The sequence below is a fragment of the Choristoneura fumiferana genome, chromosome 22 (genome assembly GCF_025370935.1).
Source record: "Choristoneura fumiferana chromosome 22, NRCan_CFum_1, whole genome shotgun sequence".
Taxonomy (NCBI): domain Eukaryota; kingdom Metazoa; phylum Arthropoda; class Insecta; order Lepidoptera; family Tortricidae; genus Choristoneura; species Choristoneura fumiferana.
In genome coordinates this window covers 6,468,499-6,488,987 of record NC_133493.1, presented here as the reverse complement: position 1 = coordinate 6,488,987, position 20,489 = coordinate 6,468,499, and the positions used below count along the sequence as shown (strand labels likewise).

The window sequence follows — 20,489 nt, the reverse complement described above, 5'->3', positions numbered from 1 at the left end:
TATTTGCAGATGATTATCAGATTTTATCGGTTTTAAAAATAGCCCAATGACGGACTGAAAAAAATTCAGACGGCAATTGGTAGGTACTAAAGTGTAAAGATATCTATGACCTTCACTGTTATACCGTCAGCAACATAAGTAGCTTCATACTTTTGTACTTTGTCGTTTTACAGAAACGTACTTAACATCATACAAATTTATTGAATCTGGCGTTACATTGCGGAGATCCATATCAATGAACTAAAAGAATTTCATAAGGTCGCGGGTGAGCAAAGAAATTCTTTTAGTTTACCATACAAATTTGACAAATGTGCTAATACGACAAAGTAAGAAACTGATCCGCTACTTTTGATACTGGCTGTACACTGAGGCCTTATTATCTAACACACTTGAAATCGCACTCGTTTTCATCATTTGTTTCTGTCACACAGACAGTGAACACGATTGCGAACGTCAGCTAGTTAGACAATTTGGCCTCTGGCTACGAAGCTTTGCATCTTTGCATTTGCGACTTTGTCACTTCAAAGTTCAATATCTCAAAACGGCTGAACCGATTCTGATAAAACGTGTCTAGGAACCATCGCTAGAAAACCTGTTTTCAATTAAAAAAAACGCCCCGTTTAAGAGCTACGGTGCCACAGACCGACAGACACACACACACAGCCACACAAACATACAGACATACAGACACACACACACAAGCACACATATCGGTCAAACTTATAACACACCTCTTTTTGCGTCGGGGGTTAAAAACATACCCAACTCACGCTTCTCTCGCTCACTCTTTCTACACTTAAGTTTTAAGGATGTCTTTCTGCTGTCTTGCTGATAGAAACTATCATATAACTATTTGATCATTCAAAAAGCCTACGTGTAGCCTAATTTCCCTTAGGACAGCTTACGTCATCGTGTATAACTATAACCACCTTGAATCTGTTTAATCGGCAAACACCCCCCTTAATTAACAGTGTCGTGAATAGGGTGCTAATGCTCGGTGATTACGCCTTACGTGCCTAGAACACTAATCCAACAGGAGGCGTCATGCACACTGATTTTTACACAAACATAACTGTTAATTTTGACAGGGCACTTGGCGTAAGCCTAAATGATAACACTAATTCATTTCTTGATCACATATCGCGAAATTGCAAAGACTAATCTTATCTGCATAAGATACACTTAATAATAACAGAATATGACTGTTTAGGCAATAGCTAGAACAAGCAAAATGCCACCATTTTTTAATGTGAAACGGTATGAAATTATAAAAAAAACGTTAATAAAGTAAATAGTCCTATATTATGTACAATGTGCGCATATTGACCACTATCTCCCTCATTTTCTTCGGAGAAAAAAAATACCAGTCTCGTAAAAATATCAAGAAAATCTTTCTACGCGCACCTTCAGGATTCTCAAGGAAAATGGTTGCCAAATTTTAATAAGTCTTTTAGCTCCAGTGTTCTTTCTAGGCAATGCATTGTCTATCAGACAGTCATTCAATCAGTGACATTACCCGCGCGTTCATAAGAATACATAAGAACTGTGACTTTGACAAAGAGATACTTACCTATGCTCATCTTTGACTTCCGTTGGATACACATGGTTGGATATAAAAGTACTGTTAAGTAGTGTTCGACTAAGCAAAATAATAAACACGGGTGTATTTAAAAAAAATACCTTAAAAACGCGTCTTTCTTCTTTCAGTTCTCATAGGTTGCTTGGAAGAGATAACTCTATAGCAATAAGGTCGCCGATTGCTTACTGTTTATTATGTAGTGTACTATGAAGTGCACTTTAATGAGCGTCGGTGGCGAATTCACAATGACAATAAATAACAAGGATTTATAGGATTGTCTCGGCCATACCTCAACAACTACATGAGTGAACACACCAGTTCTATTGTATCTCCAGTTGGTTAAATGCTCCAAGTTTACACGTCCCGACGTTCGCTGTAAAAGTAGTGCGGTGAAGTGGCTCTTTTATTTGGCCCGTGTAACACGCTTTCGCACGGGCGATAATGTTTGTTTAGTGTACGTTTCGGAACAACAGTACTTTATAGCTATAACTTAAGTATACCTGTAATTAATTGTGCTATTTTAATTTTTAATTACTTAAATACATTTTTTGTTCATACTTACAATTGTAGTTATAATTTACACAATTTTGTAATCTAACTAAAATAATGCTAGTTTGTCTTTTTTTTTTGCAGAAGGAGTCGAGGGCAAGAGCTAGTAGTACATAATCTGTGCCGTGATTTTATCTGCGAATAAAATTTGAATAATTAATAGCCGTGGTGGCCGAGTGGTTAGGATCTATGGCCTCTCAAGCAGAGGATCGTCCCCGGCTAGCACCTCTGAGTTTTTCGAAACTCATATGCGGAATTACATTTGAAATTTACCACGAGCTAAACGGTGAAGGAAAACATCGTGAGGAAACCTGCAGATACCTGCGAAGCAATTCAATGGTGTATGTGAAGTTCCCAATTCGCACTGGGCCCGCGTGGGAACTATGGCCCAAGTCCTCTCATTCTGAGAGGAGGCTTGTGCCCAGCAGTGGGATGTATATAGGCTGGAATGATGAATTAATTTGTCAGGCACGCCCGTGGGATCAAAAATATCAGTTATCGTATACCTATTCCATTTGGTGTCTCAATCAAAGTATCTCCGTAGAAAAAATTTCATCGCAACCGGTTGAGTAAAGTTTAAAAAGAATATTGGAACAATATAGTTTCCGATGAAACTTAAAACTATTAAGTTCACAAACTTTCTTAATCGTGTAATGTACAGATTGATTTAGGGTTAGGTGAGGTTTATTTCAAAATTATCATATGAAACTAATCCTACAAGTCTTCCGCTTTTTCTTAGTAAGATAAGGAACGATAAAAACACACGAATTAGCCAATTTAATTCAACTTATTTTGTTTCCGCCAAATAATTTGCGCGAAATCACGCCCAAACACAATTGAAGCAGATATTATTATGACAAACAAAATAGGACAATGAAATTACGACGGTTTCTACCAAATGGGCCATCACGGCTTACATTGTTCAATTTTGTCTCAGTGATTCTCTTTATTTACAAGTATTTTGTACAGATATTCTATCCAATTGAATAAGTTATGTATTAAGCATTTTTTGCGCATTCACTTGGAAAAAGTCACAGCTGAGCGATGAATTGTTTACTGACAACAATTGTATTCAAAAAATAGGGAAAGATACAAAAACACGATGGAAAATAGCGTTCGGTTCATATATCGGGTGCGGCCTGTAATACGAGCAAAAAATTAAAACATAGATCGTCCTCGTCAAACTGAGCAACATTAGTTCAGCGACTTTTAAAAATAAGGGAGTCTTTATTTTTTCCTTTTTTCATACAAATTAAATACTGATATCAATGTACGCCATCCTAAAACACAACTGACATCGCCTGTCACGCTACAAACATCAAGCATTTCGTTTTACTAAGCTTCTTCGAATAAAATTAAGTGTAATAAAAATTAAAAAACTAATTATTTTTAAAAGTCGCTGAACTAATGTTGTTCAGTTTGAGGAGTATGCTCTATGTTTTAATGATTTGCTCACATTACAGGCCACACCCGGTATTATGTATGTTCAATAATACAACCATCTCTGTTTAAAATAATGGTTGTAAATATGCAATAGATAGAATGAAATGTAAAATAGAACAAGAGTCAAAGGCTAGTCATTTGTGTATTTTTTTTGTAACAAACGTCCAAATCTAAATACTTATAATATTACTTCAATATTACGTACAGTCGACTTCATAAACTTTAGAGCAAATATTTGATCAAAAATATCTGCCTGCGAGTCTTTGCTCACAAGTTTATGAACTTGACTGTACTATCAAACTAACTAAACCGTGATCCAGTTTGAAACCCTTTCGTAAAAAGTCATGGTGATATTGCATTGCTTGACAAGAGAATTCATTATGAATGACACTTACTGTGAGAACGTTCTACGGAGGGTCAGGAATTGAATAGTTTAACTGTACATGCAAGTGAAATAGTCTTAACATTACATATGGTACTTAACCTACGTAATTTTTGTATTTTTTTTTTAATTAGCCTTTTTTTAAAGCAGCATAAATATATTACAGAGAGAAAGAAAGACTTGCACGTGACAGACAAACATATACTTACATTAAAATAAAAACCCTACAAATTAAATTTTCAAACAAAATGATTTCTTTTCTTTGCTCAACTTTGCCTGCATATCTATACTTTTGTAATAATTACGGAATTATGACAAATGCAGGGGTTGTCACATGTCATACCGCTTTAAGTTTGTCCAAATCTTGCGTCCAAATTTTGCATCAACGTAACACTCACGTTCACGTTGCACACACTTGTGTTTAAATTGCCAAAACGCTTCCCGCACATGACCTGAATAAAGACACAGAAATGCCAGAATTTCACTTACATCTTAACCCAAATCCTCTAGTCCAAAACGAAGTTATGACATAAACGCAAACGCTCACATTTAGTGCCACGGTTTCGGTAAATGAAATTGAACCCTTGGAAAGGGAATAAAATAAACTAGATTAATGAAATCGTAAAAGAACTTGAGTAGTGTTTAGGGCTCTTTGATAAAAGGAAGTGTTTTATTTTTGGGCAGTGGCGCGTCTCGTGAGTGAAAGTTTCTTTATGCATTTTTAACGGGTCTATTTTTTTATCGGCTCGCATAATTGTTGAAAGTCTTTGTTTGTCATAACTCTTTCTTCTTCGAATCCATTAATTTGTTCAGAATTGTTATAAAACAAACCTATAACCTAACCTATGAGTTTCACAGGATGACCATTTAACAACAACAACTTAAACCAGGTTATGTGAAACTGTCAGTTAGGAGAATACTTTATATACGTATTCGTAGATTAAATAAACTGGACGACGAAGATTTAGTCAAAGTTTTTTTTTTGTTAAATCGTGCTTTGTGGCAAAGATACGTATTTATATAAGCTTTAAGCTAAATAGACATAACGGTAATTAAAAAAAAGGTAGAAATAATGTGAAAATAAATAAATGTCCTTTATGTTATGTAGTTTAAAGTTTTCTTTGCAAAATCGGTCATAAATAAAAATTTACAGATTAAATATATTGAACCGGATAACTCACGTCTTGGCTTAACACCCTGAATGTTGACATTTAGCATGTTGTATTGTTTTTGTATTTTGTAACTTTGTGTGAGCCTATTTTAAATGTATGCCATACGATTAAATAAATAAATACTCACGTCTTAAATGATTCGGGCTAAACTCGATTTAAGACGTGAGTTATCCGGGTCAATATATTTAATATGAGTGAGTCTCATGGTAGTTTCATGTTCAAAATTCACAGATTACCTTACATTTCAGAATGACCTCGTAAAGGTAGAGACAGCTAATGATCTTATTTCAGTTTTACAATGTTTGATGGATCAATTTAAAAATACATACAGTTAATATAACAAAAAGTTATGCGTGGTCAAACAAAAAAAAAGTTATACGCGTCGACTTGAGAACCTCCTCCTTTTTTTCGTCGGTTAAAAATAAAAATTATAAGAATAAAACATTACGGTTATCTTTATTTTAACGACTGAAAAAAAAACAATGATGAGACCTGTGGATGAAACCCAATTACGAAAATTGAACATTTTGATAATGAAATAAAACATCACGTTGTTTACCGAACCTATATACTTAGAAAAATGTTTGTTCGACCCTCAGCCGATTTTCGGTAGAAAATTTGCCAGTTGCGAAGCTTGTTTATCTACCTTTTTCGGACAAATTAAATTTTGAACCATTATTAATTTTTGATTTTTCGAACCAACGCCCCCAAGTTCCTGTCTGGCTTAATTTATAATTAAAGACCACAGGGACGGACTCCTTCCATTGATTTGATTAATACCGTAGAAATTTAATTTTTCATAGGAACCAAATGTACAGAGTAAGCGGATGCGGACGTTTCGGCGTTATAATTGGTACTAAGGAATAAGATAGACCGATGATGTTTCATGTCATTTTCACAAAAAAAAATCTGTATTTTTAAGATTGGTTTTTTGGAATCTTTTTGAATTTTTTATTTTAATTCAAAATTTTTACTTTTACGGTCATCCCGTATACGTACGGTCTGTATTTTTATTAATACAAGAGTTTTTTGCTAATTGTACTTTTTGTTAACTAATAGAAGTGCGTCAAAATGGACTTGCATGATTTGACCCAAACAAACAGGGCTAAAATAATCATCATTATCATCATCCTATCCTGTATACGGCCCACTGCTGGGCACAGGCCTCCTCTCAGAATGAGAGGGCTATAGTTAATAATATTTTGTAAAAATATATGTTACTTAAGTAATTATAAATAGTATTTTGTTAAAATATCTAAAACTCAAAAACTATGTACCTTGCTGAATATTTTTTTAAATAATCAATTGTGAAATCGAATCACGCGCGCGCTGAACTTTTTAATTAAAATGTTTATTAAATACAATAACGCGTCTTAGGAAATAATATTTTTCGTTTATGCGAAAAAGCTCCAGTTAATTGAGTTTTATCTTGTTGCGTGCCTGTTTTCTGCCTTTGTAAACTTTTAATTGCTAATCTCAGTTTTCATGAATTAATGCCAAAATAGCCTACGAATAAATAATAAGACAAGAAGCGTAACTCAGAACAAATTCCCAAAAGTGGCCATACTGACTTCAAATGGCATCAAATACGAATCATTTTCGAGGTTGCAAATAGACGTGCTTGTTGATTGGTTAAAATTCAGAAACAAAGCAGGGATTGGTTGAAACGACGCGCAGAACACGATTTTTAAGCCCCGCCTACTAGGACACGTAAGGCCATTTTTAGGGTTCCGGAGCCAAAATGGCAAAAACGGAACCCTTATAGTTTCGCCATGTCTGTCTGTCTGTCTGTCCATCCGCGGCTTTTCTCAGGGACTATCAATGCTAAAAAGCTGCAATTTTGCACGAATATATATGTAAACTATGCCGACAAAATAGTATGATAAAAAATTAAAAAAAATAATTTTTTAGAGTACCTCCCATAAACGTAAAGTGGGGGTCATTTTTTTCTCATCCAATCTTGTAGTGTGTGGTATCGTTGGATAGGTCTTTTAAAACCATTAGGGGGTTGCTATAATGATTTTTCGATTCAGTGATTTGTTTGCGAAATATTCAACTTTAAAGTGCAAGTTTTCATTAAAAATCGAGCGCCTCCCCCCCCCCTCTAAAATCTAAACCGCTGGGTGGAAAAAATTGAAAAAATTCAGGGTGGTAGTAAGTATATCAAACTTCAAGGAAAACTATAACGGCTAAGTTTGCTTGAGAATTATTAGTAGTTTAAGAGTAAATAGCAGCCTAAGGTATAAAATATACCTAAACTTGGAAGATTCCGTATAAAATACCTTAGAAAAATATTACTTAACTTTTTCGTAATGGCTACGGAACCCTATTTCGGGCATATCCGACACGCTTTTGGCCGGTTTTTATTTTTTATAACGCAGTTCCAATTAGTTCGCTGAAGTGGCGTTGGGCTGGCTACGTCTGTCGCAGGACTGATGAACGGTGGAGCAGACGAGGCCTCGAATGGAGACCACGGACGGAAAAGCGTAGTTTAGGGCGTCCTGAGGCACGGTGGATGAACGACCTTAAGAGGGCCGCTGGCGGCGGATGGATGCGAGGGGCTGAAGACAGAGTGTTGTGGCGCGCCATGGAAGATGATGGATGATAGAATTCCTGAATTAATAATTTTATACGTAGAAAATAGCCGAACTAAAGATTACCCTATTTCTAATTTTATATTTATAATCCTTTCTATAACTTAATATTTTTATACATTCATCATACATTTAATAGTAACAGTTAAAACAGGCACTACCTTATATCCATAAGAGGATCTCATACTACCTTCATATCAATGTCATTTAAATCGGTTTATACTCGTAGATTTATTCCCGAAGGGGGACAGACAGACATATTTTCGCATTTATATTATTAGTACCTAAGGATAGAGTCACACGCGTATGGTGTTGAGAATTCCTGGTATTAAATTCTGCATGGCAATGCACATTTTTATTAGCGCTTATGCATAGCGATAGCGCGGTTGCCTTGCATCAAGCGAACAGAGCCGAGAATATTATTGGAATACTAAGTAAAGAAATATTGAAAAAAATACACTTGTTACCAAGTTACGTATAATATTAAAATAAGGATAAACATATTAGGAATAAAATCGCAAATAAAACTTTACTATAAACTAAACATTATATAGGTACCATCAGCCAAATATGTGGTCTACCACGCTAAAGTCGATAATCGTTTGCATGTCATAACCTTCTAACGCCCAAGTCAAATTTTTGATTTATGAACATCAAACTGTATGTCATTTACAAGTATGACAGAGTTTAATTTAAAATTACAATAAGTCCTTTATTCTAGTACTCTGGGCGTTAGGAGGATTAAACAATAATGCCAAAAGACGTGTCTCTCAACTTAAAAGTTCGACTTTAGCGACACATTCATTTCATAGGAACTTGTTTAAAAATTGATAGACCACTTATTTAGCTGATGGTACGTACCTAACTAAAAATTTAATACTAAATTAAATCTAAAATAGGACCCCGTGGAATGTGCCCCACATACTTGCAGCATTCTCTCGCTGAATGGCGTAGGTAATTCGTTGAGAGAGATAGCTGCCAGCTCTTTGGTATCCAGTGGTATCGATCTGGCGTTTTCACATTTGTTTAATTAATTTGTGTGTGCTGGGACCCTATGGACCCAGCGTCTCAAAACCCACAGCAACCAAATTGTATGCTGAACCGAGACAACTTTCATCAACATCATGTTGTGAAACACGCTCATTTCGAGGCTTAAAGACTCGAACTCTAAAGACTCTCGAGGCCGAACGATTCAAAGCCCGCAAAGACGATTTATTACACCCATACGCATAAAATAAGCTAATTTAATTCCCAAATATAGTCGAGTCTTTAAGACTCTGGAGTCTTAAGGGTTCGAGTCTTTAAGCCTCGAAATGAGCGTTATCCACAACTCTAGGTGCAGCCGATGTACCTACATACTAAGGTTTGCATGCTTAATTAAGTGAATTATGACTGAGTTTTATTATTAATGACGTAACCCCTTACCTTTAGGTAATCACCCAAAGGAAGTGGCTGGAAGGCTGGACACATGCCACAGGAATGATGGAAGATGGGGGAAGGCCGTGATGGAGTGGAGACCCCGAACCGGGCGGAGAAACGTTGGTAGACAGGAGATGAGGTGGATCGACGACCTGGTCAAAGTGACAGGAAGGTGCTGGATGAGGAGAGCACTAGACCGAGATGAGTGGTGAGCAATGCAGGATGCCTGCACTCCGCATTGGGTGGCTATGGGCTGAAGAAGAGAGAGAGAGAGACCCTTTATAACCCATATCCCGCAAATAAATATCATATCATTCCATTTCAGACCGTTCACAGTACCTAGTTCATCATCCATCCATCCCACCATACATCCCACTGCAGGGCACAGGCCTTCCCTCAGAATGAGAGGGCTTGGGCAGTAATTCCCACGCGGGCCCAGTGCGGATTGGGAACTTCACACACACCATTGAATTGCTTCGCAGGTTTGTGCAGGTTTCCTCACGTAGTACCTAGTTACTTTTTCTTAGTAACGATTGTTTCTCAAATTTTGTTTGTAAATAGAAACCCATAGAAAAATAAAAAGATTTGAACCTTATTATTATTGTCTTGGGTATTTACGTAAAATATTCTGTTAATGTGCCCATTGCTTACCAAGTACAATTTTTAATGTACTATTTCATTGCTCTTAACTGTTTATTACGTGGTGCATAATAAAGCGTTATTGCATTTCATTGAATATGATCTCAAGTACAGAGGCGGAACGAAAGGATTAAACAGTTTTCAAATATTATCTGTGTTTCAAATAGATTCATTTACGCGTTGCAATTACATGTTACCGAAAATACAAACTGAGACATGGATGCACAGAAAAACCAGAAAAAGAGAGCAGCACTGGGAATCGAACCCAGGTCCTCAGCATTCCGTGCTGCGTGCTATAACCCCTGGGTTCGATTCCCAGTGCTGGTCTCTTTTTCTGGTTTTTTGAGCATCCATGTCTCAGTTTGTATTTTCGATATGGTTTCACGGGATACCCGTAAAAGTAACAAATTTGGAGGTAAAATAAAAATACAAAAAGACTCCAAAAAAAACAATCATAATTTGATTGCTTAGTAGCGACATCTCTTGTCTGGGTGAGCGGTTGGTTCCGAAAGAGTGTGACGTCTGTCGACGCAACATAGATGTCGACGCAACATAGATGTCACTAGTGCTGCTGCTTAAGTAGCAAAGAAGAAATAAGCAACCTGAGATATGTATGCATAGGAAAAATTCGTGTCTAGATTCCTGTCCAGCAGTGGTGTAGGGGTTATAGCACGCAGCACGGAATACTGAGGACCTGGGTTCGATTCCCAGTGCTGGTCTCTTTTTCTGGTTTATCTGTGCATCCATGTCTCAGTTTGTATTTTCGATATGGTTTCACGGGATACCCGTAAAAGTAACAAATTTGGAGTTGAAATAAAAAACACAAAAAGACTCCAAAAAACCAATCATAAGTACATGTTACCTGGGGGAGGTCTATGTCCAGCAGTAGACTGCTATAGGTTGATGATGATGATAGTATTTTCTCTATTTTGGTATAATTCTGACCCCCGACGCAAAAAGAGGGGTGTTACTGCGTGTGAGCTAACTTTGGAGGCGGCAGACGTGAACTTGCCTTCGAAATCCAAAAGCTTAATGGTTACTTGACCTGAAATGTATATTTCAGAACTAAATTATTATTAATTTATGACGGTGGAAGCATTCTACACTTCCACTGAACGTAAATATAGTTTAAATATAGTTAGTTTAGTATTGTAACTAAGGGACCCCATACATCCCTGTATTTTTATTATTATTATTTTTTGTATTTTTTTTTCTTTAATTGTATAATATAGTTTTTAAGTATTTATTTGTAATTATATTATTATGAAAAATGACTTTCTGCCAAGTTTCTTGCGGCGCATTCTTCTTGGCAATGATGGTCTTTCCGAAAGCGCTGGTAGTTTAAAAAAATGACGTGTAAAAGTGCCCATTGCGGCCTATTTACTGAATAAATCATTTGAATTTTGAATTTGAATTTTATAACCCCCGACGCAAAAAGACGGGTGTTATAAGTTTGACCGCTATGTGTGTCTGTCTGTCTGTGGCACCGTAGCTCTTAAACGGGTTGACAGATTTGAATGCGACTGTTTTTATTTGAAAGCAAATTTTCTAGCGATAGTTCATAGACGTGTTTCATGACAATCGGTTCAGCCGTTTATGAGATATTGAACTTTGAAGTGACAAAATCGGGGGTTTCGCAACTTTGTTGGTTAGGTTATATACCCTGAACAGGAAGGATATTGAACTGTGTAACAGATAGGTTCATTATGACGGAATATGTATTGTCATACTCGGTCGATAAAGCTGTCTTACTGACAACTAATACTGAACAAGCAAAAGCAGACCTTAAGGTGGTTAACCTTTTTATTCCGCGACTGTACAGCAACCCAGCAATTATTTTCCTCCGCGAAGCCTCGGGTTGTAATAAATATCCCGGCCAGGGTCCTTCCGGCAGCCGAAACTATTTGTAAAGTGAATCCTTGGAGGCTGAACTAAGCTGTTTGCAACGCTAATGCGGCAACTCACTGAGAGGTTAGTGACTCGTGTTATTCTTGTTTGTTTTTTTTTGTTTTTGCCTCATTATCATCAACCCAGTCCACGGAAGAATAAAAACAAGTGGAAGTGCTATGTAGGTGCAGCGGTGCGTGCCACAAGTAAGCGGCGGGCGGGGATAATTCTCCATTAGTAAGTTTTTTTTCCTGCTATCATTTTTATATTCCAGAATTAAGCAATACGACATAATTACTGTAAAACAAGGAATGTCGCGACACTACTAAACGTGATCATACTCTACGCAATGTTGAGCACGACTGACATCGAGTAAACGTACCTTAGCTTACTTGTGGCACGCACGCTGCACCTACATAGCACTTCCACTTGTTTTTATTCTTCTGTGCCCCAGCCTATGTATGTCCAGCAGGACACAGGCCTCCTTTCAGAATGATGACTTAGGCCGTGGATCCCACGCGGGCCCAGTGCCAATTGTGCTTCACACGCACCATTGAATTGCTTCGCAGATTGTGCAGGTTTCATCACGATGTTTTCCTTCACCGTAAAGCAGCGTTCCATCAATAATGAGCGAGGATGTGTTGTGAGGGATGTGTTTTTTATTAACCAATAGAAACGTACACATCTTCGCATATCACATCTCTGGTGGAAACAGCTGAGCGAAGCGAGGCGAGGTAAATTAAAAGTTTCTATTGGTTCATGACAAACATATTCCTCGCAACACATCCTCGTACATCTCTGGTGGAAATGTTGCTTAAAGCTCGTGGTAAATTTCGAATGTAAAATGTGTATGTGTATGTGTGTGTTATGCGCACATAAATTTCGAAAAACACCACAATTATACACGTGAACTATAAATAATTATATGGTGGTTATATTTACTGCAAGACAGGTAGGTACGAGTATACACTATTTTTCCCGTAGAGCTCCTGACATTTAGCGCGATTGTATCCCTCAGAATTCCGATAGAATAAAAAAAGTTCGATAACCCCGACTTTGTCACTTTAAAGTTCAATATCTCAAAAACGCATGAATCGATTTTGATAAAATATGTCTAAGAACCATTGCTAAAAATACTGGTTTAAAAAAAACCGCATTCAAATCGGTCCACCAGTTTAAGAGCTACGGTGCCACAGGCATACACACATACACACTTAGCGGTACAAGTTTATAACACCCCTCTTTTTGCGTCAGGGGTTAACAAGTCGTCGGCCACATGTTAGTGTTGTGTGTATGCATAATTATTATGTCTTATGTACCTAAGAACCGTGAATCTTTTATCCCTACTTAATATTTTAAATGCGAAAGTAACTCTGTCTTTCTGTCTATCTGTTACGCTTTCACGTCGAAACCACTGAACCGATTTTGATGAAATTTGGTATAAAGATAGTTTGAACCCCAATTTATTCCGGTGCGATAAACTAGATCCGCGCAGGCGACGTCTTTGGCATAAGCTAGTACAGTTCATAATTATGCGTATGACAATTATCAGAGCTTCTAAGAATTCATATCAAATACTCGTAGTTCATGTTTCCTAGTAGGTTTACTAATGATTCGGCGAAAATCATTTAGAAAATTATTAGCTCCCACACTATTTATCCCATATTTTTATTTAGGTGAAATATTATTTCCCAACTCAACGTTTCGCACTGATATCATTCCCCAACTGATGATTTGATAAATTATTATTATGCAAACCTGTTTTTTTTTAAGATCTCATTTATATTTTCTCCAAATGTATTGATTGGCATACCTTAATTTAGCAACATATTGAATGGCATCCAACCTAGGTCCTAGGGGCAGTTATCCTGGCTGCTAAAAAAAAAACCTAACATTCTAAACCTAAACTATCCAAGTCGCTTCTGCTCCGAACCGTCTAGCTCGCTCGCTCAAATCAAAATAAATTGAAGTAAAACTTTGTAATATAAAAATTGGCCAAATGTTATTTGACAATTTGTCATTTGCCACATAAAAGTGTCATGAATTAAAATTTTGCAATACAAAAATGTTTCCAAATAAGAAAAATGTGAAGTAAAGCTATGCCAACGATTAGTTTTCCAAATTAAACTTCGGCGAAAGTTTGGTTGCTAAGTGAAATTTGGCGAAACATAATTTCGCCAAAAAGGCAGTACACCTTCCTAGTAACTCCCATATTTTAGACTGGAATAAACCACTGAAATACCTTCCATATTCCTAAAATATCAAGTTCCCAAGGAAGTATCCGATTTAACGGTTGGAGTTTAAGTGGAAATCAGAGTATTTGGAAATTCTGGCGAGAGAATTTATTACGTAGGGGCAGAATTATATATTGAATTCGTTTTATGTAAGACTACAAAATATCCAGACTTAACTAGATACATTTTTAGTAATTTTATAAATGCGACAGTAACTGTATGTTAGTTATTTTATCACGCTCAAACTGCTGAACGTATGAAAACGAAAATGAATATGAAGATAGTTTGTGATACCTACTGGAAAGAATCTTTTATTCCGCTTTGCACAGATCCCACGGGTTAGTGAAAAAAAAAACTTTTATAAGGCCATCCACTGCTTATCATGTCTTTTTTTAAATAAAATATTGCTCCAAATTGTTTATTGTGTGGTGTCCGGAAAAAATATGATATTATGTTGTAGGTATTTTTAGTTAACGAGGATCAGTATCACAATAAGTCTTAGTATTAGTGAAATATTAGCTGTATCAATGTTGTTGAATACAAAAATAAATAAATAAAATAAATCATCATCATCATCATCCCAGCCTATATACGTCCCACTGCTGGGCACAGGCCTCCTCTCAGAACAAGAGGGCTTGGGCCATAGTTCCCACCCGGCCCAGTGCGGATTGGAACTTCACACACACCATTGAATTGCTTCGCAGGTTTGTGCAGGTTTCCTCACGATGTTTTCCATCACCGCGAAGCTCGTGGTAAATTTCAAATATAACTCGCAAATGAATTTCGAAAAACTCAGAGGTGCGAGCCGGGGTTTGAACCCACGACCCTCTGCTTGAGAGGCGATAGGTCAAACCACTAGGCCACCACGGCTTTTAAATAAAATAAATACTCGACAAAAAACACGTAAATAATTAGATGCCTACAGCAGCTGAATTGAAATTCCGGGATTTTCAAAAATTCCCGTGGTAATTCCCGGAAATTAAATCGTGGTTTTCATTGACGTTACATTAAAAATAATCATTGTCAAATTTTCATGACTCTAAGCCCAGCGGTTATTATTTCGAGATTTCACCCCTATCCCGTGGGAATATCAGAATAAAGAGTAGCCTTTGTTTTATTACTGATGTTCACCTATCCACATACCAAATTTCATCCAAATCCGTCCAGCCGTTTCAGCGTGAAGGAGTAACAAACATACTCACTCACTCACAAACTTCCGCATTTATAATATTAGTAGGATTTTCTGCATCTTAGTATGCATCCTACTTATGAATACGGTCCTGTAGTTAGTGCGTGTACTGACAAACTAACAATACTATAATACCAGATTACTGTATTATAGTCAAAATACCACCAACGGGACTCATCACGCTAACACACACGAGTAATATTTACCTCGACGTTTCGGCAACATAGCGTTGGCCGTGGTCACGAGTAGACTGAAGTGTGGGGTGTCAAGTCTGCCTAGCAGCGCGAGTCCTTCGAACTACCCGCACTTGATCACTAATAGTACTGGGACTCGTATCACGAACTACCCGCTTATGGTAATTTTTATTTGTCACCCCATCACACCGACACACAACACTAACAACGTCCGATCGTCCCTCCGAACATTCATCCCGACGCCGACACTTATTAATAACAGGATTCCACGAAAATGAAAGCTTATATAATATCCATCATCCTGGTTGAAATTTTTATGCTTTTTTATTTCGACTGCTTCACGTACCATTCTTGAGTAGAAATGACGTACTGTATTATCACTAGATTTACAAGTATGCCAAAATTCAAGTCAATTCGACTCCTAGAAGTGAGTCAAATTTACAGACATGCATACATTGCAAGTTAAATAAAACTTGTGAAATAAATCAAAATAATATTTCATTTATTGTAAGAAAAAACCTGCCAATAGACTCAGAGGGAATGTGAAGACTGAGGACTTCCGATTAATAAAGCTGCTCTGTCACCCTCTTCAGATTTCCTCAATTTCGTCATGTTATTTCATACGTAGATATACCTATATAGATGGAGTGATAATGGTATGTTATATTTTTAATCCTTTCTTATCGCGTGTAAGGATTTCATCCGTTTTATTCAAGTTTTTTTTTATCAGGCAGACTTTAGGTGAATCGATGACATCACGAGAGTTACGGGCAGCTGGTAAATGTAAGTGGCAAGTTATCATTGTGATCATCTAATGGGGAGGTCTTTGTTTAGGGCTACTCAAAGCACATTAGTTTAATATTAGTTTTGTCTCATTTTTTCATACAATTTATGAGACAAAACACTAATATTATTAGATTAATAAGCTTTGAAAAACAGAGCCCAGCTGATGAGGTTAATGAGGGCATCATCACAATGAGGACAACTTAAGATAAGATGTTGGAATCAGCTTAGTCCAGCAACTAGACATGGGGGATAAATAACGTCACGGTGACAAAGTCACCGTGACTCGCCGTCAAAAGATGTCACAGTGACTTTTCACAAAAAACCAACGTTACAAAATCACACACGTTACTACTGTTGTTCCTAGCGCCTAGCGCAGTCTCTGTTACTCAAACCACGACGCTGTCGAGTGCTGTGACTGTAAATCGGCTCTAATCGGGCTCAGTCGGGAGTGTTCAGAAGTGGCGAACAATATCATATGGTGATAGGAGTAACAGGCGTGACAAAGTCACGATGACTTTTCACTGTGACTTTTTTGGAACGGAATCGTCAGTCGCTAATATCAAAATGTAACGCTTTTCCCCGTGTCTACCAGCAACTAATACTTGACTCGATACGAGTACAGTTTAGAAATATTTCTAAATTAATCTTAGAGGCCCGGTAAAGCACTTATGGTCTCTATTGTTACGCGTACCCATGAGCGGTGATGATTTATTTCATCCGATGATTCGCTTGCTGATCCTTCACTTTTTGGGGTTCCGGAGCCAGAAGGCAAAAACGGAACCCTTATAGTTTCGCCATGTCTGTCTGTCTGTCTGTCGTTCCGTCCGTCCGCGGCTTTGCTCAGCGACTACCAACGCTAGAAAGCTGTAATTTTGCACGAATATATGTATATGTAAACTATGCCGACAAAATGGTACAATAAAAAAATGTAAAAAAAAATTGTTCTAGGGTACTAGTACTACCTCCCATAGACGTAAAGTGGGGGTGTTTTTTTTTCTCATCCAACCCTATAGTGTGGGATATCGTTGGATAGGTCTTTTAAAACCATTAGGGGTTCGCTAAGACTATTTTTCGATTCAGTGATCTGTTTGCAAATTTGCATGAAAATCGAGCGTCCCCCCCTCTAAAATCTAAACCAGTTGGTGGAAAAAATTGAGTTCCCGTTGAGTCCCTGAGCAAAGCCGCGCACGGACGGACAGACAGACAGACAGACATGGCGAAACTATAAGGGTTCCGTTTTTGCCATTTTGGCTACGGAACCCTAAAAACGGTGACGGTACGGAATCGCAGTGACGCATCATATGCGCACCGTTTTTTTTGCATGATTTCCACACTGCTGCTTAAAATACGCAAACGGTGCGGAATCGCAGTGACGTCACGACTTTTGTTCGGTACCCCTAGTGTAAGTTTTCGGTTACAAAATACGTATCGATCGCGTTCGCGTTTAAATCTCAATTTATATGGAAACATGAACAGCGCCTCTAGCGGAACGTTTGCGATGTTCGTGTTCTATACAAATTGAGATTTTAACGCGAACGCGATCGAGACGTATTTTGTAACCGATAACTTGCACTAAGGGCACGGTAAAGACCTGAAGTTTACGACACGTCACTGCGATTCCGTGCCGTCACCGTTTTTTGAGCAACGGTTTGGTCGCACCTTTAATAGAATTACGAAACTCAAACTCACATAATTTATTGACATGAAAAAACACACTACATCACAACAAAGACACAGTAAAAACATAAATAGAAGAAGATAGAAAAATTAGAGACGTTGTGCTATAGTGTGTTGCCAAAATGACTCGGCTCAGCATGTGCCGTAGCCCTGTAACCAGGGCTGCAGCGCTGGTTTTCAGCTGAACCCCGGTGAGTGTGCACCCACGTAACCGTTATTTATTTACTCAAGTGTATTTAAAGAAATATACTTAGTAGTTGATTGAAGATTTTTTGGTTTTCAGGACTAGAATAGAATATTTCTTAGGTATTATTAATGTCTTCCTATTATTACTTTATGAGATGATATTGTATTGTTTCCTATTGTATTATTCATTTTTTTGTATCTCCTGTGTTTTCACTTCCGCCACCTATTTTGGACATAATTGTATTAGTTCCTGTACCAAAAGGTCGTCTGGAAGAAATCGCTACTAAGAGATAAGACCGCCTATTTTCTACCCTGCTTTCTGTGTTTGTATAAATTGTTTGTACCTACTGATGTGTGCAATTAAAGAACATTTGTGTTGTATTGTATTGTATTTATTGTCTTACAAAAAACTTGTATTTCAACACTCTACTTTCTATTTGTCTAGAAAATGTTAAGACTGCTTTGAAACACGACTAAAATTTTTACACTCGAAAACACTAGGTATGAAACATTTTAGATATTATAAAATACTAGCTGTTGCCCGCGACTTCGTCCGCGTATAAGTATGAAAAGTAGTTTACGTCCCATTCTCAGACATACCAAATATACCCAAAAGAAATCGTAAAAATCGGTCAAGCCGTTTCGGAGGAGTTTGGCGACAAACACTGTGACACGAGAATTTTATATAATTATTAGATTTTCAATTGATAGTTGAGAATTTGTTCCTCAAGACCTCAATGCGTATTAGATTCATATAGAAATTGTGGCGCAGTCTGTCTCATGCTATTATAGTTATAATTAATGACGAATTGTAACAAGTAATAATATGAATATATTACATACTTGCGGCTAAGTTAATCGTTCCGGCTTATTTTATATTATTTTTAGTACTCAATTTGCGTTTTTTTTATAATATTTAGAAAAAAAAACAAGCGTGGCATAGTTTCTTAAGTCTTGTTCATTTTTTTCAGCCAGTCTTCTTCATAATCCATCAAAATAGATAAAAAAACAAACATTTTTCTTTCTGCAATTTACCAAGAAATTTTTCAGCGGCCTCTTTTTTGCTATCATGTCTTCTATACTTATCTAATTATGTACGTAAAGTTATAACTAAAAATAAATTAATAATAAGACACTTATTTACAGTATATTAATTCAAATCCAACGATACCTTACCTGCAAATTATCCACTGGAGCGCTATTTCATTCCAGGATTTTTCCCTTAAATTTAAATTCACTAAAGTATCAACACTCCACTTTCACTTCTACCAAAAAATAAGTTTCGAACCGTTCACTATCCCTGGAAACTTGTCAACTTGTCACGACTTAACCCTTGAACTGCCGAGTTCACATCTCGCTTCACTTTACCGTACGTCATAAAACGGGACAGCGAATACGTCCTTCCACCACGAGGATTCGAGGGTGACTAAAGTACACAGCATCGCAGGGTCGTTTTGCGGCTGTGTGCGTGGAACGCCTGTGCTTACACGATGTTTTACAGGGGCTCTAGGGGTGTGTGAGCGGTTTTCTTTGCCTGTGTCCGTGATTTCAGAATACTGATAGTCAACGATTATGAATGTGTGACCTGATCACCTACAAGTTAAGCGTGTACTGGTGTCCGCTCGGATCGCGCATGACTGAAAATCTTGGAAAAATAAATCGGTTTGGCGCTCTATTTGAATATTGCGCAGTATGTACGAATGAGATTTTGTGCGAGGATATGAAAGTTCGCTAGAATAAGAAATGTTTTTATTTGTGTAGTGATATATCGTTTCATTACAGGTAAGTTACTTTTATAATATTCGTGTTTAGTAGTTATATTCGTCTAAACTAAACCGGCGCGCTGTGCCACCGGCCACATGCAATTGTAGAGTTCCGTATTATATGTGGCAAATTAAAAATATTTTACTCGATCATTACTCAATATCTTGTAAATTCATCATAGGTGTTAAATTAGTTACGTACTAATATTTACAGCATAGTAAATCATCTTGTATTCCATATTTAAATTTTACATGTGGCGTTTTTCATGAATTCCATTTGCAATGCAGCTTTGGCAACTTCCACTTAAATTTTACATATTAACATTTCAAAATGTACAAATCCGCTTTTATTTGAAGTCACAAAACGTGCATAACTTGTATTAAGATACCGTAAATAATATAATGACACGAAAAACATTTTCTTAAATTAAAATTATCTACTTACAATTAAAAAGCCGTGGTGGCCTAATAGTTTGACCTATGGCCTCTCAAGCAGAAGATCGTGGGTTCAAACCCGGGCTCACACTTCTGAGTTGTTCAAAACTCACGTGCGTAATTAAACTTTAAATTTACTACGAGCATTACGGTGAAGGAAAACATCGTGAGGAAACCTAAACAATCTGCGAAGCAATTCGATAGCTTGTGTGAAGTTCTCGATCCGCACTGGGCTCGCATGGGGACAACGGCTCAAGCCCTCTCATTCCGAGAGGAGGCCTTTGCCCAGCATTGGGAGGTCAAAATAGTCAAATACCGTTTTATCTTTAAATAATGTAGTAGGCAAAGGGTTAATAACACG

The 20,489-nt window shown here is 37.2% G+C and overlaps 1 protein-coding gene across 2 annotated transcripts in view; it reads right to left on the bottom strand.

Moving 5' to 3' along the window:
- Positions 1 to 19,343, bottom strand: part of LOC141440382 (zwei Ig domain protein zig-8-like) — a 160,304-nt gene extending 140,961 nt beyond the window's left edge. Inside the window, exon 1 of one of the 2 annotated variants that reach the window (XM_074104888.1) lies at positions 19,107 to 19,343. The gene's annotated coding sequence lies outside the window, so the exon portion shown is untranslated. Of the gene's footprint in view, positions 1 to 9,144; positions 9,250 to 19,106 lie in introns of those variants that run through there. The other variant, XM_074104889.1, reaches the window with a different exon arrangement.
- Between the last annotated feature and the right edge of the window lie 1,146 nt (positions 19,344 to 20,489).